This window comes from Delphinus delphis, chromosome 17 (assembly GCF_949987515.2).
Source record: "Delphinus delphis chromosome 17, mDelDel1.2, whole genome shotgun sequence".
Classification (NCBI taxonomy): domain Eukaryota; kingdom Metazoa; phylum Chordata; class Mammalia; order Artiodactyla; family Delphinidae; genus Delphinus; species Delphinus delphis.
Window position 1 is genome coordinate 58066977 of NC_082699.1, and position 23868 is coordinate 58090844.

Sequence of the window (23868 nt, forward strand, 5' to 3'; positions counted from 1 at the left end):
TATATGAATCAATAAAGTTCAATCCTTACTAAATATCTCTTGCAGTAGGGAATTTAAGAGCAAGTTTACTAAAAGTACTGATGTTTCATGATATGGCCATAATAATAGGGGCTTCCAGAAAAGGAAACAGAAAGGATATAAAAAGCATGGCCCGAAAAAGAATTAATTTAAAAATAAACTTGATAATGTAGAGAGGGATAAAACTTGATAGGGATCCATGTAGAGCAACTGTCTCCAAATTTGTAATTCAAGAAAAATATAAAGGCCTCAATTCTCAGAACACCAAAAATAAAACAGAAGCCTCTGGCACTCCAAAAAGGCTTCATGTGCTTATGAAGACTACTAAATTATAACCTGAATTGTGATTTGGTGCATATGACTTTCTTGTGTTCATTTTATTCATAGCTTTCTGACTGAGAATACAGGAGATCCAATCCCTCCATCTACTCGAGAAGGTCTGTGTAAGTACACATACTTCAAAATGAGTATGCTTAAACAGAGGTTTAAGCAGCTCCTTGAAAACTCTGTATGAGAAAGTATGTAACTGATTGAAAGGCTCATAATCGTTTTCTTTTTTTTTCAACTCATGAAAAACGAGAACTTCAGTTATCTCCACTGGCGACTGTCTCTCCATGTCAATTGCACAGGTACACTGATCACAGGTGAATCCGAAGATCTAAAGCGGAGTGAGGGTTTGAAAAACCCATCTGGGGATCGGCAGGCAGAAGCAAGTGAAATGTGAGCGTCACATCCAAGAGGGGCAGCAGCAGAAGAGGAAGCAAAGGAGAAACCCAGATAGGAGAAAGAGTTCGTGGAGAGAGGAAACCAAGTTGGAAAGTGCGGAGAAGGGCAAGGAGGCGGGAGATGCACGAGGAGGAACGCGAGGAAGGCCGAGCGGGCGGCGGGCGGCGGGCGGGCAGGACGCGGGTCCCCGTGCAGTCAGGGCGCAGGGAGGGCGATGGGGAAGCGGCGCGGCGGGGAGCTCCGCGCACCGGGAAGCGGGCGAGGAAGCCGGACGGCGAGCGCGGCTGCTTCCGTAGGACTTCCTGCGACTACACGCCCACAGCCCGGTGGAGAGCACGCGTCGCTGCAGCGGCCCCGGGGCGCAGGGGACAGCGAGCGCCACCGACACACCCAAAGCTCGGGTCGGTCGCTGCAGCTTCAAAGGCAGGGCCCCTGACAGTAAGCAGCCTCCTTCCCAGACACCAGCGATTCACTCTGACTCGAGCTTCTTGAGAAGCCCTTGCAAGAAAATGGAATCCTATTCTTGTTACTGATCTGCGGTTCTGATTTTTTTAGTTCTCCTTCAAAATAAGAAGACAGTTTTACTCTTGGCTTCTAATTCTGGGACCGTACTAACCACCAAAACACACTGGGGCTTTGAAGCTCATTCATAAAATATAAATTACTTTTTTTTATTAATCCAACAGAGACAAATCGGCTGATATTTAGATGACGAAAGGTTTTGTTTGTTTATTTGTATGTCTCACCCAATCCAACCTTTGCTTTTTATGTGTTTGTAACAAACAGAAGCCGAGCCAGAAAGCCACGCTGTCAAGACCCCATCTGGTGCAGGGGCAGTTACCCAGGAGTGCAAATAATTTAAGAAACACAAAGCCCAGAGGATTTCCAGGACAGCACCACAGCCCCACGTCAATCAACAACTTCCCCCTACAAGAGTTTGCTGATCACAGCCTTTTTGCTGTAATGGAGCCAAGAAGAGGCAGTCACTTAGACTAATATAGATTTTTTAACGGGAGATTACAGCTATCGCTATAGAAAGAATGCAAGTTGAACATGAATTATGACGAAATCCAGACTTAAAATGTCTTATATAGAAAGGCGATGGTTTTATCTCTCAGACAATAAACAAAGGTAGATTAGGGCTTAAGTAGAAAGCCGAATGCAACACTGCTGATATGACAGTCACCTAGTGTTTGAAACCCCCGGAACATACAGCATCTCAAATCCGTGCTCACCGCAGATGAGAAATAAAGTAGAACTGACCAAGCCTGAGCGCTCCAGCTAGACTGCCTGGGTTCAAATCCTGATGCTGTGACTGCTCCCTGTTGTAGCCTAAGCAATTGATTAAACTTCCCTGAGAAATGGGGATGACAGCAGTTCCTGTCTCAAGTGGAGACAAGCCACTCCAGCAGTGCTCGACAACTGTGAACCATTATCATCATTCGCAGGTGGCCCCTAATGGAAAACTAACCTCTTGGGATGCAGCCTTTCCCCTGCAAAAGCTAGCTCACCTGTGGCCGGTGGTGGCTCTCGTTTCTTTTTTAGTGATCAGTGCTTGCCACGCACCCGCCAAATCAGTTGTACATTCGAGTCACTCGTTTCTATGCAAACTGTGGCCAGCCTCTGGGCAAAGTCTGCATTCCCTCTGCACCCTGATTTTCACAAGTGAAAACACTACGACCCATTTAATACTGTGCTCCCTCCCATCATTAAAGGGCAGCACACGGCTTTAGCAGACAGGAAACTCGCCCAGTGCACATGCTATCCAGCTGGCAAACAGAGGCATCTTCAACAAAGTCCACTCCTCCTACATACAGTCTGATAAGCTCCATTTTAATGGAGCCAAAACATACATTTCCTTCCTCTATTTCTGTATTTAGCAGACACGAGAGCTGGACAGTCATGTCAGGGATTATAAAACTGCAATAAAGAGATTTCTAAACCACCAAGACTACCAGAACAGCAGGACTAAGTTTCGCCTACTCACTTTCAACCAAAAGTATGCACCCCTTCAGTTGTGGAAAAGTACAGAAGATTTAAAAGCCCCTACTCATCAACTAGAGTGTACTCTTCGAGGAAACGCTTTCTCCTGTCACCTAAATAGTTTGTAAATCTCAGACAGATATTACTTTTAAATCTCCAACTATCTCCTTCAAAAAGATTTTTAAAGTTGCTGATAGACACAAGGTGACATCAGAAAACTATGTTTGAAACATGCAATTAGCTACGGTTTCTAGGAAGCTTTGGAATGTTTTGTTATTGAGGAAGAAATAGACAAATACCAGTCCTACAAGTAATGAGCTGTCCAAGAAGTAAAGAAATTCATCAAATAGATCCTCTCCTTGATTTCGCCTTCATGGCTCCAGGTCCATGCAGATTTGGGAATACACAATAATAGCAAGTCTTAATACTTTCCCAAAGCTGCTTAAAAGAATATTTAAGTGCTTAACAGATTCACACATGAAATCAAAGGGACTTCCCAATTCTCGCATAAAAGCAAGTTTTTTAGTTTAAAAAAGAAAAAACTACAGACAGAAGGCCAAGGGTATGGTCTTATATATAAAAAAAAAAAGCTTCAGAACTTGTTCCTTGGCTTTTAAGATGAAATTAAAGTGATTAGTAAAACTCAAGTATTCAAAGAAGTCTCAGACACTCTTATTTCAACATGAGAAATGTCTCAGAAGCTATTATTTCGTTATCACTTTATTGGCCATCTCTAAAGGAGACATGTATATTAAAAAGAGCAAAGAGGGGCTTCCCTGGAGGCGCAGTGGTTGGGAATCCGCCTGCCAATGCAGGGGACACGGGTTCGATCCCTGGTCCGGGAAGATCCCACATGCCGCGGAGCAACTGGGCCTGTGGGCCACAACTACTAGAGCCCACGCAACTGGAGCCCATGCTCCGCAACAAGAGAGCCCACCGTGATGAGAAGCCTGCGTACCACAATGAGGAGTGGCCCCTGCTCTCTGCAACTAGAGAGAGACCGCAAACAGCAACGAAGACCCAATGCAGCCATAAATAAAAAGAGAAAAGAGGGGTTCAATATCCTCTCACTGCCATAAACCTGAGCTTCCCAAAGCAGCCTTACTTACGGCTCTGCTCAGCTCCTGACAAGCCCTACTCATCAATACCCTCGTTAGATCTTCTGAAGGTCTAATCATCCTTGCCCACTTAGCATCCAAGTATCAACCACTTACAGGTAACTTTCACCATGAAGCCAATACATAAACCAGAACACAGCATCTGGCTGACAAATATTCAACAAATGGAAGTTAAAACCATACATTCCCGACTCATGACCGTAGAGGCTAATATTGTTATCCCTCATATTTTAAGGGTACATCATTCATCAATTTGCATCTTTGATTACTTTGTGGTACCTCAACTGTAATATCAATAAAGGGCAACAAGGTGGTGTGGGTTTTCATTTTTTTACGGTTCGCAAATGTATTTGGGCCTCCCTTTGCCTCGGTTTCACTGACCCCGTCACACTTGGTTCAAGGACATTAATCAGTAAAAGACAGAATTTGAAACCACAGTGCAAAATACAACATAAGTTGTAACCAGCAGCATGACACTTTAGGAACAATACATTAGGGCAGACTTCAAAAAATGTCTATCAAGTATGCAACATCAGATAATCCTTTTCCTCTCTGAAACCTGACAATCCAATTTCACAATTTTCTCAACCCCTAAAAGTCTTATGCTCTTCTGGCCAAAGTGTACTTCTCCTAAGTGCCAATGTAATACAACATGTTTGAGAACCCACTGTATCCAAGGCATTGTAAAAAGAACAGAAATTGGGTATGCTTTTTACTCTCCTCACACTTGCAACACCAAGTGGATTCTGGTATGGGCTATACTCAAGCCATAAATAAGTGAGAGCATAGGGCAAGGATGTTTAAATCTAAATGAGTGGAAATGGAAAGGCTTCAGGAAGAAGAAATACAAAAGTCAACATCTGAGGAATAGGTAGAATTCCTATAGTTAAGCCTGGTTGAAAGAAAGGCATTTCAGAGAGGGGAGAACATGAAGGAAGGTAGGTTTGGCCATGTTCTGGAACTCAATACTACTTTAAGGATAGAACACATGGTATTGTAAAGATGGAACTGGTAAACTGGGAGCAGAGTTTAGGGTCGCGCATGCCAAGCTAATGATGATAAACAGTTGATAAACCCAAACTCAGAGTCAACTTGGGTCTAGAGATAAGGCACTGGAATGATTTCATTCAGATCAAAAGGTGAAAGCATATACTCCTCAAGGAAAATTGCAGAGATTAAGAGGAAAGTCAAGCACAGACTAGAACGAGTGTAGCAGGGATTCAGTGCCTCGGAGCCAAGCCAAGAGAGATACTCAAGAGAGTGGTTGGCAGCATCCAATTCATTTAAGTGGTGCAGTCGGATGGAAAGACCATTGGGCTTGGCTGCCATGAGGCCACTGGTGCCCTCAATATAGCAGTGTCCACAAATGGAGGAGTCATGGAGATGTACATGAAAAGAGCCCCAGATTCAGGCTTTCAATATCTTCCCCCTCTAAAGTGATTTTTATATATGAGTATGTTTACCTTTTATCTGAAAAAGGAGATGGGATTCCATATCTGGCTTAGAAACATTCTAATTAATAAACCTCAAAGAGCTGCATTTTGACTTTGTGCTGCCAAGTACAAGATGGAATCCATCTGGAAATAAATAAAAAGTAGCCTTTTGTTTCATTTTACCTTGTATTTTTCTAAACTGTCAAGGGAACTATCTTCATTATTTGCCGACTGTTACCTAAAATCAGTACAGTGCTTGAACCATAACCTATCTCTCAGCTTCAGTAACCATACATTAGCTCTACAATTGCAGCTGAACTTTTCCTAGATTCCAAGAACTGCAATTGGATTATAATCCAAAAGAGCAGAAGATAAATGCCATTTAACTACCTTCTATAAAACATCCAGGACAGTTTTTGTTCACAAATACGTGCTGTGAGAACAAGTATAAAATGGTTTAGAGTTGTTTGAGAAGGCGTTTACCAAAAGTAAGTGAATATATTCAGGGAGAATAGTTTTGATTCAGGGGGAATAAAATAAAATTAAATGTATACTGATTTATCAGGAAAGCAAATCCCTTAATAAGTGGAAAGAAAAAATGAAATACAAAAAACTCATTTAAATCTTATCTGGATTTGATCTGTCTTAAAAGCCAACAAAAAAGTACTTTCTGATAAACAAAGCTCAGAGTAAGAACCACTTTAAATTTATTTTGATCTGCAATGCCAAGAATACAGGATAAAGTTCCACTCTCCTAAAGTCAAAGGAGAAAAACAGATAGCTGGAATATAAGGGAAAGAATCAAGTAGAAAAATAAATTCCAAAATAACATTAAGAAAATCATTAAGAAAGACTAGGGCGAGGGCTTCCCTGGTGGTGCAGTGGTTAAGAATCCACCTGCCAATGCAGGGGACACGGGTTGAAGCCCTGGTCCGGGAAGATCCCACATGCCGCGGAGCAACTAAGCCCGTGTGCCACAACTACTGAGCCTGCGCTCTAGAGCCCACGAGCCACGACAACTGAGCCCATGTGCCACAACTACTGAAGCCCATGTGCTCTAGGGCCCACGTGCCACAACTACTGAGCCCGCGTGCTACAACTACTGAAGCCCATGCGCCTAGAGCCCGTGCTCCACAAGAGAAGCCACCGCAATGAGAAGCCCGCATACCGCAACGAAGAGTAGCCCCCATTCGCTGCAACTAGAGAAAGCCCTGTGCAGCAACGGAGACCCAAAGCAGCCAAAAATAAATAGATAAAATAAATAAATAAATAAAAAGACAGACTAGGGCGAGACAGGCACTGATAGTGTTTCCTATGGTTCGATTAGGTATACATTGGATGTTAAACTGTAATTTACAGCGGGGCAAAAAAAAAAAAAAAAAAAGTAAAAAGAAAAACCTATATAAAGAAATAATAGCCAGAGGAAGAGAAGGGGAAAAGTCCAAGATATTTATATAATAACAATGGAAGTTTTCAGCCTGGCTCTGTATAGTACGCTCACTACACCAAGAAAGAGACGTTCGCTCTGTAGGATGATCAGCCTAACAGTCAAAATGGTTCCTTAATCCATTTTGGAAGAACTGCTTTTTAATGTTAAAGATCATTCCATTCCTCTCTAACTAACTGAATATGATAATCTTCCATAAGCAAACTATATCCTTTTACAGGAATAACTATCCAGCCATTTATAAAGTGTTTTCACCTGAAAGAAACATTGAAGAAACAAAACAACCATATTTAAAAGAAAAAAAAAAAAAAAAGTCTGCCCTCTGGCTAAGAAACAGAGGAAAACCCAGACAAACAAAAGCCAAACCAACAGGTATCTTCACCTTGCAACTGAACGTGCGGGTTCAAATACAGACCCTGGACCAAACCAGCCCATTTCAGCCGTGGACACACCTCCTCCTGCTTTCCAAAGCCACTTCTGAAGCTGTCTTTTGAAAGAGTTTGGGGATGTCTTGGGTCCAATACCCTTCTGCATGGCATTCACCACAATTCTTTAAAACAGAAATGGAAATGGTGGCATGGGGGGGGTATAAATCACAAATTTCACTGATGGGGGAGCTGCATTAACATTTTAAATTATATAATATAGCTATTAGGACTGAAAGCTAAAAAGAAACAAGAAATTTACATGAAATACCTCAGATGTCTAAAAAGACAGATTTTTTCCCCCGTTTTTCCAATGCAATAGATTAAATGATTAAAATTAGCTTAACTACAACCAATAAAGAAATGTCAATTGCATCCATATTGTACAGCGGCGTCATAGATAAAAATGGAATGTTAAAGAAATGCTAAAAAATATAGATTAAATATATATTTTAAAATAGTTCATTTTCACTACATGTAGGTTGAAATTTATCATTCAAAAGACAGGATAAGAAAAGCATTTAAAATAAATGAGGTTCCTTCATTATTCTTTTGTTAATTTGTTTTTATAAATGCTGAGGAGTCTATGTAAAATGCCACAAATGGTTTCTCAACCACATTTTAATAACTTATTGCACATTTCAGGCCTAATCTCACAGATATTGTCTGTAGTTTTCAACCTGCCAAGGGGCTTATAGGTGTTACGAGTAAAGAAAAGTCCAGTTTCTCAGTTTCTTGGAAGGTAAAAAAAATCCTTAATTCAAATGGATTGCTTTTTTTTAAACTGGTCTCAAAATAGATAAATGTTGGAGGCATTTTAAGTTAAAAGGAGAATAATAATACAAAGTTAAATTCTTATTAATGATCATTTTATAACCAATTCTTCAGACCAACTGGATTTTATGTATGTGAACCCAAAGAGGCATCTATTGCTCAGGTGTGTGAAAGAGACATTAAGCTTAGATTTTCTGCAGTAACGTTTTAACCTTCCAGGGTAACTTCTAGACTAAATATTTGATTCCCATATCTTCATAAGACATTGATAGAGAAATAATATGGAATATACCAACTGACTTATTATATGATCATCAATTCCCCAATGCATACTAAGTGATATTCTAATTCTGTTCTCCCATCCATCTACAAAAGGAAAAATAAAGATGAATGAACAGCAAGTATCAGGCAGATTTCCTCAACAAATGTCAAAATTATTTAGTGTTATAGATATAAATGAGGATGGTGACCAGACACGAATTCTAGTTCAGTCCTTTATTTAACTAGCTGTGTGATCATGGGAAATTCAGTTGTCACTTTTCTCCTTTGTAAAATAAGATGAGTCTGCTCAAATGGATAGAGGTCATGCCCCTTCTATCACTCAAAATAAAACAGGATCCTATGGTCACTCTGAACAATACCTGAATTAAAGAAGAACAAAGAAACAAAATTTAAACTTGAGCAGCAGATACAAAACTGACCATTCAAGGAAAGTTCAGCCATTGAGGAAAGAAGTGTTTCCTTGGCCACGGTCTGCTTTTCCTCAACAAAAAAGTGTTAAAAGACTCTTAAGAATAGATCCACATGTTCACATGTATGCAGGAAGCAGAACACTGTACACTCATGCACATGATGAAATGTACCCACCAGCCAAGGAAATGGGGCACAGAGCTAAGAAAATTCAGAGACTAAGCAGTTCACTCTACATCTAACCTCCAACAGGAGATGAAATTTATTCTTTTCTTAGTTTCCTTTTGTACATGGTTTTATCCATGTTACCTAAGGAACTAAAATGCACAATATTGTCAGGCTCAGTAAGTTTGCTTCAATTTTATACAGTCATCTTTGGTCGAAATAAAGTTGACCAAAAATTTCTACAAAAGTGTTTATGCAAATAAGCCCCATTTTCTCCTACATTAGGAAAAGAAGAAATATCTGTGGAATTTTGTCTTTCTTGATCTGTGGCTAGAGGCTTGGAATCAAATCTAAAAACACTGCCCAGGCTGTTCCATTATATTACAAATAGGTGAATTTTTTAAAAATATCTTTTCAAAATAACACATTAAACATGATCTGAAATCGTCATATTAGCCTAATTCCACAACACGGTTTGATTACACCGGACCAAAAGTTCTGGCAAAATGTTCACCTGACATCACGGGAACCAAACAAGGAGGTGGTTGGTTGAAATGTCCACGTTTCTACCAGTGGAGACACCAAAATGCTGTTAAAAACACTACACTGCGAATGGAAATAATGTGCTTTCTCAGAGCCAGTCCCACTTTCAGTGAATAGCTGGGTGATGTGTTTGGGATACTAGTTTGCAATTTGGTACCTATTTATTTAGGGCTTGATGCACTTGTTCCAAATGAAAATATTTCAAAATAGTCTTTAAGATGAATGTGCAGAGCCGCTGCTTCTTTAGAGTAGCAGCCTTATTTGTTTTACACAAAACTATAATTTAAGGATGCCAATCATTTTAAGCAAAGCAGTTTGCAAAAAAGTAAAATACAGGCAAAACCAGAGGAATTTTTCTTTATACTAAAACAGTTTTACAGTAAAATATGTCAGGTTGAAGTATCCACTATATATGCAGTTTAATTTTAACCCTGTGCATTGAAGATATTTCACATTTTCTTACTAATTTTGGAAAATTCCGTAGGACTATCTTACACTGATTTCAAAGCTGGTTGAAATTTTTTTTCTTTTTCCTTCAATCAAATTTTTAGATACAAATTGCCTCAGACGCAAATGAGAAACAACTAAATGTCATGTTATTTTATACTGTTCATAATTTTTGCAATTAACCTCAAGGAATAAATATATGCTTTTCGAATACCACTCTTGTTTGAAGTAAAAATAAAACTGTGCAAACGACATAAGAAAGGATTTCTCCGTAGTGACTTCTTAGAAATGGCCAAAATATCTTATCACAGGTAGGTATGGAAGGGAAGCTCAAATCACTAATCAATTTCTGATGCCTCAAAATGAGTTTCTGAAAAGATAACACACACACAAGAATAAAAAAATGAATGCAAAATTAATTTGAATTTTATGGGAGATAAAAAGGGTTCTACAATAAGAAAAGTCTCAAAAGATGAAGTATTTCCTCTCCTTTCTGAAAAGCTTAAAAAAGCAAAACTCAGTATTTCAAAATCAATGGACTTAAAGCAATTCAAGAGAATTTGGAGAACATTTCTCTAAAAACCAATCCAGAACACAGGATGTCAATTTGGAAATAATGGAAGCGTACTGTGCTTTAAAATTTGAAAACTTTTTAAAGACAGAAAATCAAGTTAACATCTCAGTGATTAACTTAGGGGGTGCATGGCCAAGAACAACTTTCGGCACTTAAAACATAAAACTGTCAGTTTCCTCTGCTTGGAGACAAAACATACAAAAAGCAAATATTCACCGCTATATTTTCCTAGACGTTAAAGACAGAACTGACTTTTATAAAAGGAGATCACTGAGTATTTCCACCTATTTTAGACTTACGCCGTAGCTCCTAAAAATCAGTTACAAATTCCAAACCTCAGAACCATCCATGGCAGATGGCTACTAAGCGTTCATTACTCCCCAAACCTTGATGGAAATACAATCATTTACTGAACTTCACTACAGCTCAAGGCACAAATATGATAAACAGTCTGTGCTCGATGTTATTGAATATAAGCTACCATAAACAAGTAAAACTCTTTCCTAAAGATCTCAAAGGGCTGAAAGCATGATGCTTGGCATTCTATTTCTCGCAAATCTAAAGCACATTGATGGTGAGCATAATTTAAGTACTCTCTTCCCTGAATCAAGATACGTTCATTTCAAGCATCATCCGTGATCAAACGATCAAATTCATATTTATAAACTTGGAATACAGAGTTTGGTGGAAGCACTGAGTATCTAAAATTGCCTTAATTTTTTTGCCAGAAATATGTCACAGTTGGTGCTTAGAATTGTTGCAAAATTATACCACAACTTTATTTAATTTCATTGGATGCATTTCCTTATAGAAATGGAATGGCAAAGGGCTGCTCAAGAGCAAACAATAAAATCAAATTATTATTTTACAGTATAGAAGTTCTTCTTCTCATGCCTCTCTCCCTAAAAATATAAATATTATAAAGAAATGGAAGTACAAATCCTAGAGCTGGCACATTTTTCCACTGAAAGGAGAAATCCTCCCTCCTCCAAAACCTGAAATATTAGATCCCAAAGAGGAAAAAAAAAAGGTACTAAAGCATGGCAGAATAATCCAGAGGAAGCATGCTTGCTCTCAGCATAATTTTCTTTAGCATCCTGAGATGAACAACATCACGCTGCCCATGATCTCTGCTTACTCCTCTGAAAACCATCCAGAGGATTTTCAAAAAGGAAAAATTCTAGCTGTGCTTTCAAATGCCAAATTAACTTACAGGGCTTCCACTCCTGAAGGGAAACAGCACAGTAGCACACCAGAAGCTGGAGGATGCTTTTTGTCACGCAAAGCCAGAACTGATGAGTGGGACCCCAGTGGGGTTTATCTAAAATTCCCAAGTACCACAGGCAAAGAGGTCAGAGTTTTCCATGTCAAAAATATATAAATAAGTAAAGCCATACACAGCAACAGTTCCTTATGTTATAATGGATTGTGCAGTATCCAAATCCCTCTTCTGTTCAGATACACATACATAAATCTTTTTAACTAGGAACCGAAAATGGGAGAAACAAAAAGGAGGGAAATCTGCTTATGCTCATATCTACCCCCCTATTTTCCATTTCTAATCATCACTGGTCTCACTTTTTAATTTTTATTACTGCCAATGGAATTATTCAGGGAGTGAGACAAGCATGTATACACATAATTAGATGTTAACAATGAACACTGAACTATCCTGGGAGTAAAAAGTACAAGACAGGTGTGTACAGAGTGTACACAAATATGGGGAATGCTAAAGAGTTGAATGTTTTGACAAAGTGAACATGCAAGATCATACACAAACATTTACACATAAAATGTGTACTTTATGATTTTTACTACTGGCCTGAAATCTTGACTGACAGCTTTCTTATTTAAAGCTTATCAAAGTACAAAGGAAAAGTAAAATGTAAATAATGAGGACACTCTTTCAACAACATAAATTGTCTTAAGAACGAGACATTTAAAAGTAGAATGAACAGTGATGGGACAGAGAGTAAAATAAAGAGTTTATTGTAATTGAGGTTTAGATGACAGCAAGCTTCTTAAAGTAATTTACCACATCTTGCATCCAATGAATGCAATGCAAATTCATTCTAAATACAAAAGAGAAACATCTCCTTACTATCTGCTTGTAAATTACAGGAAAAATGAGGTTTCATATTACTCATTACTTAAATGTGTTACTGCTTACACTGGCCACTTGTACCTAAAGTTAGCTTCTAAAACGTACCTAAGTTGGCAAACCTGAGGAGTAAAATTTGCAATAATCTTTAAAAAAATACTTCCAAAAATAAGTTAAAGACAGTATTAAACATAACCGTTTGTGTTTTTTCAATTTATAATTTAATCAATTTATTAACATAAAAATTTAGCAGCCAAATACAGAAAAATATATGATTTTAAACAATCTCAAAGATATATCTATAAATAACTGGTGAAGAGCTATTAATTATTTAACAACCAGACTAATATATATTGAGAAAATTTAATAACACGGGCCTTGATTAAAAGTTTTATATATATATATATATATATATATATATATATATAAAAAACCAGTCTTAACTTCCATCAGTTGAATGGTATTTTAAAAAATTAAAACGAGCTAGATTCTCTTCTCAAAAATATTTAATGGTATCAAAAAGTAAAGCAGAAACAAATGCCAAAATCTCTTCTAAGAACTTTTATATGTTCGGAGCTACTTAATAGTACTGAAAGAAAAAACAGGCTGATGTATTTCTTTCTACATCTTTCAGAGCTAAAGATGTGTGGATACTGACATCACAAAGAAGTCACAAGTAGAAGTTGGTTTTAATTTGTTTTGCCACTCTCACTCTCATTTCAGAACCAAAATTCTAATTAAATTAATCCTCAGATAGGTGTTGGGATGCATTAAGTAATTAAAATGGATATTACAAAGACTAAAGTCATTTCAAAAAAAATATGTACTATGTTAAAATTCCATTCGGTGCCTGTAATGCGAAAACATTCTATATGAGTGAAAATACAGACATGGGCATGTACATGTACATAGTTCATATGAAGCCACTAATTCATATGCTACACTTGTGCATAGCTCAGAGAAAACAATAAAGCTAAAATAGATTAGTAATGCTTGATCCCTTTACACATGAAGTGTATCATGTAATAGAGAAATTAGATTCCACAAACTAACGTCTGCCGTATAGATTTACACTATTTATAGCTGTATCTGATCTCAGATATAATACATGCTTCTATAAGGCGAAACAGAAATACTGATTCACAAGGATTTACTGAAAGTCATACTGTAGAATCTAAGCAAGAAACACGTTATAGTAAAAAATGTTTGATTTGTAAGTTTCATAAATTCTGTCCAAATTCTACAAGTGAAAAAAAATTTTGAGGCAAAAATCTTTTTTCCTCTCCTTTTTCTACAGCTAAAATACATTTAATGTCTAAATAGCAGTTGTGGTATATCTATCATCCTCTACTGGGTTCATTCTTGGTTACTCTAATAATTTAATAATGTAATATTAATCCTTTTTCAAGCTTGGGACATATATATTAGGAAATATAAATATGTTTATTATTCTTTATAATACCATACTACTAACTATCATGGATACAAATAATTAACAGATAAAGAAATTATAAATGCAAAAAAGAGAAACGTGCTCCCATTAAATAAAGGAAAAAAGAATCAGAAAATAAACTATGGGCACTTGTATATTTCCCTCTAACACTGTCTATAATGGAAGGCTTAAATAGCTGACAGTGAGTCACTTGTTTATTCATGTTAAATAAACTGAATATATGGTTAACTTCTGACTTAATTAAAAGTATTTTCCAGAACGTATTTTGACTGTCAATTACCTAGATACCAAAGTTGTTGTATTGTGTTGCTTGATGAAATAGGACATACAGCAACCCTCAAACCAGTATTACAAGCCAGGCAAATAGCATCACATTTGGGTGACGCACAGAATCCCTCACCCTAGGGATAAACGCATTGGATCATAGTACAAAGTCTTTACATGTTCCATATTATTTCTACATAACGTTTTAAGATGATAGAATCGTAAACTATAAAGTGCTATCCATTAAAAAGATATATTCAGAAACAGCACTGTCACTTAACTGCTCCTCTCAACAGAAATTTGGGATTTAAAAAAAATTATCTGCAGAAGCATTTCTCAGAATACACTGCAAGGCGGCATTTTGACGTACAGCTTTTTTGTCATTTCTTAAATTTCTTAGTAAATTGAGCGTAGGTATAAGTATTATGATCATGATGGCTTCATTATGTTTAAACTCCAAACGCATTTCAAACTTTGAGACTTTATAAAGTAGGTCATGTAGCTCCTTAAAAGATTTATGTTTTAAAGCGTAGAATTAATTGTTTAGCAAAGTGGATTCCACCATCAAGGTGTATCTACGTATCGTCCATCCACAAATACTACATACATTACACATACCTGCAACAGCGCTGCACACATATCAGCAGTAATTTAAACATACCGTGGATACATCAACCATTTGCAAGCATTCACAATGCTAGATTTCCTCTCATACTACAGACATCCTACTACTAGTTACCAGAATATCACACAAATCAAAATACATTACCTTTGTTCAAACAATACTGCAGTTCATTATATAACAGAAAGGGTCATCCTTAATTGCTCAGGAACCAAGATAGTGGTGGATTCTTGGAGCAGAAGTGGTGCGGAATGGCTTGAGGCAAAACCGAAACATATTGTTTAAGTAAACCTTAAGGGGAGGGGATCCTATATGCAATTGATGGATTTTTTTCTTTTTTTTTTTTGGTATCATCTTCCACAAAGCCTCTCCAACCCCTCCCCACCACTGAACAGTAAACAAACTACTGATATTAAAGGACTGCGGCTCTGAACACCTCTCTCTTCCTTTTTTTTCTCTTCTCACCAAACTTTATTACTGTTCCCTCAGTTTTGCAGTAATAAACCAATATTCATTCAATAAAAACGTAGTGACGGAGAGACCCATCACCTGAAATTCCTGTTTGAAAACTTTGTAAAACATAAATCAAGACTCACTCTAAGATACTCTCTCTATGCTGATGCGAACAAGTTATAGCTTAAGTTCCTACAGTTTTTCCTGACACATCCTTATGTAAAAGAGTGGTTAGCAGAGAAAAAATGCCTCTGATTTGAACTGAAATCTGTAGTTCTCACAAGAAAAAATGAGAAAAACGTAAGGTAAATCAAAACCATCAAATTTCCACGCAGGGAACACTTCTACTTCCCTGAATATACGGAATGCTTTTCATGATAATTACTAATGCCTTAAAAGACATTTTAAGGTATCTGTATGATACCTAATTTTCAGTATATATTATTTCTAAAACACACTCTGTGTAAAAGGAAAACAGAACAAAAACAAAAACCCTCAGAACAAATTTGGTGTTAAACGCAAAGTCCAAGACAAGTAACTGTAAGATTTAAACCAAGACAAGTAACCATAAGATTTAAACCTTCCGAACAATTCCTACCAGAAATGTCGATAGTCAGTTCTGGCCCACCAAATGGGGCACAGGGCCCCATTTCTGGGTGGAACGTCTTTCTCCAAGGACGGAAAAACTGGCACAAATCTTTTTGCTCTCTGAAAAGATTCTCCTACTTGCCAGCTTCTGAAGTTGCCCTGATGTCAACCAACATCACCAAGTTATCTCTTAACTGGAGAAAGTTCTGTTTGCCTGTACAAGACCAGGAAGAGAGAAAATGACTATTAAAAAAAAAAAAAAAAAGGAAACTAAAAACACTGTGTGATAATAGGGTTAAAAACTATCATCTAAATTTGTGAGCAAAAAGGGCGGCCCACAGAAACAAAATGACCCTTAAAATTAACGCTTTTGATCTAAAAATATATTTTTGTAGAGTTTCATCTATTTTCCTTCCTCTGCACATAAAAATGATTAATGTCACAATTAAACTTCCACATTTCAGACTCTTGCTAACAGGTGTAGCGTTCTTTATATAAACGTATTCATTGACCTGTCGCCATTGATAATCTTAATTAATTCATGTCAAATGAAACAAAAACAAATGGTTTTTTTTCCCCAAATAAGAAAGAAATAACGCAACACAAATACCCACTCTCCCCAAAACCCAAAAACTGTTTAAGTTACGGTAACCTGAAATGCACCAGCCATCACAGAGAGCAATTGGAGAAATCCAGCAGGGCTCAGCAGGAAAGATTTTTAATAACAGATTGAAAAACAGAATAAAAATAACTGCATCAACAGAGCCTTTCTTCCTCAGGCCACAAGCCCGTTCTTACTTGAACTTTTTTTTTTTTTTTTTAAATGGCATTTTGGCCACTAAAACCAATCCAGAACATTATTAAAAGTTAAAAGCTACCAATTACTTCTGTCTGTTCTTTTAAAGAAAAGTTTGGCATTACGTCAGTTGGTTTAAAGAAAACAAGAAAGAGAGAGAGAAAGAGTAAGAGAGAAAGTTTCCTGCTTGTATAAACTAAACCACCAGGGAAGGTGTCTAGCCACTTGTAAAGTATTTACTGCAGGTTTTTAAAGAGCTAGAAACATTTTAAAAATTAAAAGTTTTCTTTCTTATTTTTAGTGAAACATACTTAGGAATAAAAAGCATATCCTTCGTGTCTTTCTTTGGGGTGTTTTGATGTTTATTTGTATTTCGATCATAACTTTGAATCAGAAAATGATTTCCACTGATGCTTCAAATGTGAAGTACATAGATAATTTCATCTTCATTTTGCTGCCTGGATTTGTGCTCTTCGGAAAAGAAAAAAGTTTAACGACAAAAAGTAGACATTGCTACCATAACAGCTACTACAGCTGCAGCGACCAGCCAGGCTTCTTCATCTAACTCACTCTTAACAATTTAGATCATTTTCATCCATAGATCCTTCTGCAAATGCAGCAAAGGGGTTTCCGTAAACCCAAAGCTCTCTTTCTAACCTAAACCAAATTCTACATTATTATATCCATCAGAGAACCAAATCAAAGGCCAACGAATTTGGTTCCCAGCGATCTGAGAACCACTGAGTGATAGGCCATATATAATTAATAGAATATCCTATACAAATAAACAAACGGCTTAAGACCCACTTACACCCGAGGATAAATTTTTAAAAGTGGTTATTCCCTCCCTCCGCAAAACTGTTTGCTACTGAACAGTGTATAAAATACCACTTGGTATTTTAACATATTTACTTTAATCTACTGGTTAAAGCTTTTCGGAGGTAAATAATTTTGATAATTATAAAAAACTGTTCTCAATTGTTTCAACATAAAGAACTGCAAAGTGCGTTAGTATTCTCTATCCATGATGATTACAAGTGCCTTGAGAGAATCAGACTAAATTTCTACTTGACAAAAGCTGTAAGAGTTGCTTCATATTTTATCTAAGAGGGACCCTACAATTCCATAAATCATAACTAGAATAGTAACAAAGAATTCACTTCTTTCTGTATGGTGGTATCAAAAGATGAATATAGAATATGTCTATCTATGTTATCACATAGATAGACAATCAAAGTAAAACCAAGTCTAGACATGCTGTCATTAATTTCCCCAAATTTCAATCAGCAATAATTAAGGAAGCTAAATGAGTAAACAAGACTCAGAATTAGTTATCAAGGCTATTAGTACTTATAACCAGCAAAAGAGGGGAAGAGAAAGAACCCTCTGTTACCTGAAAGCTTGACCAAGGATGAACAACAGAAAGCAAGTCCATAAAACTTGCCTGTTTTTATCAAATTGATTGTAACTTGTGAGCTGCAGTATTTGAGACAAAACTGTCTGAGTTTATAGTTTTCTATGCCTGCCAAAAACAGATGCAGACTACCACACTAGCTGTCCTGCGGAAACTAAATTAAGCAAAGGCAAATACCAAGTGGAAAGTTGTCAGCCTGTTGAATGAATGGCTGCATTTTACACCACAGAATATCTTAATAAGAATATGTTTTAATGTGCACCAGTCATTTTATTTTAAGTGCATCACTTTTTACAAAAATAATAATTTTCCCTTTAAATCAATTATAAACACCTGCCCCTAACTTTCTTAAAGTCTGTTTTGTTTTATACACAATAGTATAGTGTTGTTACATTATTGTTTGCTATCAAAAGGGGTACTGAAGGAAAAAAATTTTTACATACATGTATTATAAAAAAAATTTAAAGGCCTGTTATCAATATCTGTGCTCATTTCAAATTCAAAATAAAGTTCTACCTCAAAAACAATTTGCTGCAAGCCCTTTGAAAACTTTCAGTAATGTTTATTTACTTCAACAAAGAAGGTAAGACAAGAGTTTATTAAAACTTATCACCCTGTGTATTTAGTACAAATGTGCAGGTCGTTAATTGCAAACCGTAGTCTGTATTTCTTCTCTCTCGCGCGCTCGCTCTCTCGCGCTCTCTCTCTCTCTCTCTCTCCCTCCCTCCCCACAAGACACAGACACACACACACACATCAAAAATAATAACAATAATAATAATAGAAACATCACTGAAATACTAGAATCTTAAAAAGCAGCTTTTCCACAGATGAATTCATTTCCCTGCTTTGAAGCTTTTCCTTATGAATGAAGATTTCCTTGTGTGTGTTAGTGAGACCTACCCTGTGGAAATCAGAGGAAACTCAGGAGTGGTATGTGACTTAAAAGAAAAGTAAAAATAATACTGAAAATATGGTAGGGCCATGTGTAACTCACTTATGACTAGCACACATACGGATTCTAACCTATTTTTAAGCAAGTATGTAGAAGATTTTACAAAATCCTGTAAAATCCTACTCTTTAAAATGCTGAGCTCTAAAACCAAGTCAGACTTCCCAGCTACTTATGACATTTTTCTCCTTTTAATGTTACCTTTAAGAGACAAAGGACAAAGTCTAAAAAGCAGCAAAGACCCTTGCAGCGTCTAAAATTCAAGAGTGACTAACTTTTTTGTGAGGAACTTGCTGTGTTCCACCATTTATTTGGAGAGGGTCCGACTTTGTTACTATGAGTGGAAAAGTATTCTACACACACATATCCTAACATATAACAGATATATCAGGAAGCCATAAACGTCAACTCGCCGATTGTAAATAATACTTTGCCAACAGTATTAATGAAGCTAGGGAATGCCTCTCATTTAGAGAAATCAAGTCATAACGTTGGCACTAAAACTCTGTTTCCCTCTTAGGAGTTTTATTTTCACATTACTAATATCCAGAAATAATTGTCAAACTTTAGCACGTTGGTGGCCCTGTATATTTAACTGAATCTAGAGATGTTTCCATCCAAGGGTATAGCTTAAAAAGGAAGTTATGAAATCTGAGGGCAGAGAAGCTCTAAGAATGATATGTTTGACTTGTTAAGATTAAGCACGTCATTAATAAACTTTCACTTAAAGGTAAAAAAAAAAAAAAAAATCCTCAAAATGTTGGTATCGTTTCCAGACTGTCCTGTCAGCATCATAACTTACAGGAAACGATTCATCTTCCCATACAAACCCTGTATTTATTCACAACCCTGGCATACTTGGGGAAAGAGAAAAAGCCCACACCGTTTTAGAGCTAGTCTGCTTTTATACATTAACTGGTGGAATATCTGAGAAAGTGGCCTAAGCAAATGAGCAGCATGTAAGAAACTTTACAACAGTGAGCTCAGAAACTTTCATTCTCATTTTGTCCACGTCAAGAACTGGCCGCCCGCATGACTTTCCTTTGCTGCCCCTTGCATTTTTAACTCTGGCAGACTTTTCTAAATGATCAACTTTTCCTAAAACCGGCAGGAAAAGTAACACAATGCCAGCAAGATCCATAGGTTTTAACTTAAGAGCTGGAGAACTCGAAAGAGGTGGCTGGAAGCTTCCTATTTTATTTTTGCTTTGAACAATCAAATTTTTAAGCCAACAACCAGGCCTAGAGTAAGCATTTCTTGGTAATTTTGTCTCAGGCCCTATCTGTATTTTCCCTTTGTACTTGCTGTGCTCTCAGACCCTTTCCTGTTCACCTGGTGCGTTTACAAAAGTTCAATGAATCTATGAAAGTTCAATGAATCGGCCTAGCTGGATTTAACTTCTCCGCTAAGCTTCTCACTTCACTTACCTCACTTAAAACTCTAGCTGTGATTTTCCAAAATAGGATAAGGATGAATATGCTACCATAATTTGGATTCATCATTAAGATCCATCGCTCTTACTCACTTTCATAGTATCAATTCTGAGGCCTAAAACGATATAAGGAAGTAAAGCGAGACCTAAAATTTAAGACGTCCAAGATTCCCTCAGAAACCCACCAGTCCCTCTCGCCCGCTAACTTAAATTGCTTTAGAGTCTTAGGGCCATAAAACAGTTACTGACTTCCCTGGGGAAAAGGGGAAACACCACCATCTCACACAGGTACTAACAAAAAAGCTTTCCCAGCCACAAAAACAGCTTTGCACTTCAAAGGGCTCCCACCTCCGCCTCACCCTCAAATTATTCATGGGGTCCTATAATCCTGGAGTTATTTGAAGGGACAGCGGTGTTTGCCTTGGCCTTTCAAAGATGCGTTTCTCTAGAACCCAAACAGGAACTAGACAGAAGGCGAAGCGCCCGTCCGCCTGGATGTCCCACCGCTGTCAGGCATTTAATCACCGGCCAGTGTCCGCTGACCCGCGACACAGGGCGCATCATCCTCACCACAGAGGAAGTCTGCCCCTTCCTCAGCCCCTACGGAAGCGCCCTGGCTGCAAGGCCTGCCACATGGCACGGGCAGGGCACAGACCCCTCGGTCAAGCTGCCCTGAGCCGCGCAGAGGCGGGTGCATCGGGGGATGCGACACCCTCCATCTACAGCCCAGCTGGGCCTTTAAGGGAAAAAAGTTTGAAGCCTGGCTTTACAAACTCTTCAAAGCCAACGCCAGTCCTGTACTGTTTTCCCACTTTGGGGACCACACGAAGGCCCCTCTCTGTGACCCTCCCAACCTTCCCGAGTTCGCCCAACTTACTACTCTGCATGCTGGTGCCTAGTCTGCTCCCCGCTTGTCAGGAGCCCCAGAAAACTGGCGGCGGCGGCGGCGGCCCCTCGGGTCCTACCACCCCCAGCTCCTCCGCTGCGCCCGGTAGGAGAGAATTAAAATCAGCCAGAAAGAGACAGCGAGGGGGAGTGGGGCTGCGAGGGGGAGGGGGCACCGGACTGAAACTTCTTTTTTTGGCAAATGGGGATTTGTTTTTCCTCCTCCCCGGTGGCTGAACTTGACCCTCCTGACTCCAAGGGCTACTGCAGTTTGAAGTCGTTCGTTTCTAAGACTCAGATGCCTTCGACCCACCAAAAGTAAGGGAGGAAGGGGGCAAAAGAGAGCAGAAAGGAAGAAAGAAAGAAAGAAATCACACGCGCAAAAAAGGAAGAAAGAAAATGCATGTGAAACCCGAGAAGCCTGCGCTTGGCTTTCTGCACACTCTCCCTCTGCTTTTTTTTTTTTTTTTTCCAAAGAAAGTCACTTTTAATTCCCAGGGCTCCCCGCTTGCGATCGCCCACATTTTGCGCACACACGAGCGGGCGCAGCACTCGCGTCGCGGCTCTCCGGGCCTGGCAGAGGGGCTCCCGCGCCCCCCGAACCCCCCGCGGCCCCCGGCCCCGCGGCCCGCCCGGGCCTCCCCTCCTTACCTGTTGATTAATCGTCAAGAACACCCTCGGCAGCCCGAAAGATGGTGGCGCGGCGGCCAGAGCCATGAACCGTCTTCTGTTGTTTGCAGAGTTGATCTTGGATTATGGGGGGGGGGAGAAAAAGGTCTTTCCTGCCTCCCCCCCTTTCCCTTCCCTCCCCCCCCCTTATAAAAAAAGAGAGAAAGAGCGAGAGAAAGAGAAAGGAAATAGAGCAAGGATGTGCCGGGTGCCGGGTGGGAGAGGGGAGGGGGGGGTGTTGTTTTTTGTTTAAAAAAAAAAAATTAGGAAGGCGAGAGAGCGATCGAGAGGACGCGGGGTCTGGAGAAAGGAGCAGCACCAAAAAAGAGGACGCTTAAGATTGCAGTGAGATCGGGTCTTTATCAGAAATGTTATCGCTTGTCAGGACCTCAGTCTCCGCGCATTACGTCAGTTTCAAGACACCAACACTATTAATATCAAAGGAGCCTTCGCGGAGGAAAGCGCCACCCCAGACCGAGCTCCCTTAAAGAGACAGCGCGCGTCCCCGCGCCGCCGCCGCCGCCGCCGACGCCGCCGCCCCGCCCGGCTCCGAGCACCCGCCGCCGCCGCCCGCCCGGACCGGCCACGGCCGCGGCCAGCCGGCTGCGCGAGAACTTCGCCCGAGTCGGAGCGAGGCGAATGAGAGCTGCGAGGTGCAGGGACCAGGCTACCTTCCCGCCCCGCCTCTCCCCCCTCCTCCTCCCCCACCCCCCATGTGGGAACGCGCGAGCTGGACAAGGAGGAAAAATCCGCAAGCTTTAGGAATAATGTGATAAAGACAGGGACCTACCTTGGGGAGTGGCGCGGGGTTGGGGGGGGGAGGTGGGGGCCAGTGCGCGGCGGCCCAACCGACGGTCCCCAAACACTCGGAGATGCTCTCCTGAACAATCAAAAGAACTCTAAAAGTGTTTACCTTTTCAGTTGCTACTTTCTCTTCTCGCTCCCAATTAAACGACGCAGGAGAGTGTGTGTGTGTGTGTGTGTCTGTGTGTGTGTGTGTGTGTCTGTGTGTCTGTGTGTGTGTGTGTGTGTGTGTGTGTGTGTCCCTTCCCCCTTCTTCTAGGACGTGAAAGTCTTTGGACACCTAGTCGGTGGTCAGGGTTTCCCTTGCGTTTGATGGCAAGAGGGCTGGAGGGGAACAACTTGAACTCTATCCTGAGTTGGAGAAGTGAGGACTGAGGTTGCTATGGTTTTCTGAGCTGGAGAGAAGCTAGCAAGCTCAATGGGTGCTTAAAGGGGGTACTACAAAATAGATAAAATGGGAACATTATTCAAATGCGGCAAGATTAATACCTGCTGCTCTCTGGGGTTTTAGTAGCAGATAAGGAATTCTGACTTAAGCATGACATTCTTTTTACCAATTCACATCTTCAGATACTCTCATTGTTAAATAAAATTCTCTCAACATGAAGTTACTGAATTGAGAGAGTTTTTTTTTTTCTTTAACTTCTGAAGATCAACAATACATAAAAGAGGACCAAGACAGTATTTGAAGTATGGTAGGTGTTAAAAACTAAGTAAACATTTCTTGGGCGTTTGGACTTCATTTTCTTCAGTGGGTGACTTTAAGTGGCATGTTTTTTCTCTAGTGAAAGTCAGTTTAAACTTTTGTGCTAAAAGGAGAAACATCCTTCTCCAAACTATAAAATGATTAAAATTAGAGTTTTAGAGAGGTACGAATCATGAATCTGTGAATTGAAGATGAAGTAATTTCCTCTAAAATATTTTCACTAAATGATTCTTGCATCTTTTCAGAGGAAAGATGAGTATATTTTTGAAACATACTATTATCAGAAGTGAAAAAGCCAATCATTAAAAAAAAAAAGTATATGCTCTTTAGAACTTTACTGCTTTTGCTGTAAGGTCTTCATTTCTGCTTAATACACATAGTCAGGC

At 39.1% G+C, this 23868-nt stretch overlaps 1 protein-coding gene across 1 annotated transcript in view; it reads right to left on the minus strand.

Annotated features, from left to right (window-relative positions):
- The window catches only part of TRPS1 (transcriptional repressor GATA binding 1), a 252939-nt gene extending 230554 nt beyond the window's left edge, over nucleotides 1–22385 (minus strand). The window contains exon 1 of the mRNA XM_059995083.1: nucleotides 21955–22385. The gene's annotated coding sequence lies outside the window, so the exon portion shown is untranslated. The remainder of the gene's footprint in view (nucleotides 1–21954) is intronic.
- Between the last annotated feature and the right edge of the window lie 1483 nt (nucleotides 22386–23868).